The sequence below is a fragment of the Penaeus monodon genome, chromosome 33 (assembly GCF_015228065.2).
Source record: "Penaeus monodon isolate SGIC_2016 chromosome 33, NSTDA_Pmon_1, whole genome shotgun sequence".
NCBI classification, from domain to species: Eukaryota; Metazoa; Arthropoda; class Malacostraca; order Decapoda; family Penaeidae; genus Penaeus; species Penaeus monodon.
The window spans coordinates 34,586,271-34,586,998 of NC_051418.1; positions in this window are offsets into that span (position 1 = coordinate 34,586,271).

The following is a 728-nucleotide window of genomic DNA, read 5'->3' on the forward strand; positions in this document are numbered from 1 at the left end:
AACAACAAAAAAAATAATAATTTGTTCCCCAGTAATACGAATCAACTGTTGTAAAACCTTTATAAAGTTCAACCTGAAATGCAGTTTTATAAAACCATATGCCTAGGAACTGGCAAAATAAAAGTTACTGATTTTTAATCTGGATATTCATGAAAATTAAACAAGTATCGATTAACACTATTAGATAATTATCACCCATCTTAATACTGAGAATAACCAGAGCCTAACAAAATCCTCAAAGTCAATTCAAGCCAAGAAATGCAACAAAACAATGAAAATACTCAAATAAGGGAAAATCATAACTGCCACATCATGGTTCCAAAGAAATACAATATATTTCATAAACTGAAAATGACCAAGGGCTTTAAACTGACAGAATGCCATCTCCACATGATTGCTGATAACATGCTGAGGTTCCAAAGCATGGATAAGTCAAATCCAACACAAACTGAAATCATCATTATTCAGTATTTAGATCCTAAATATACAATTACATTCCCTACAAATACCAACAATGCTAAACAAGAAAACACTATCCCATGGCACCTTGATCTCTGCTGGATAATTTTGGTATAATCCATATATACTAAGACACCCTCATGAACAAAATCTACGTCAGAACAATGAACAAAGATCATACCTTCCATAAATCTGATTCTTCACAGATGTCAGTTTCATATAGTATCACGATTTCTCTTCAAAAATGGATGACTGAACAGCGCGTTCCA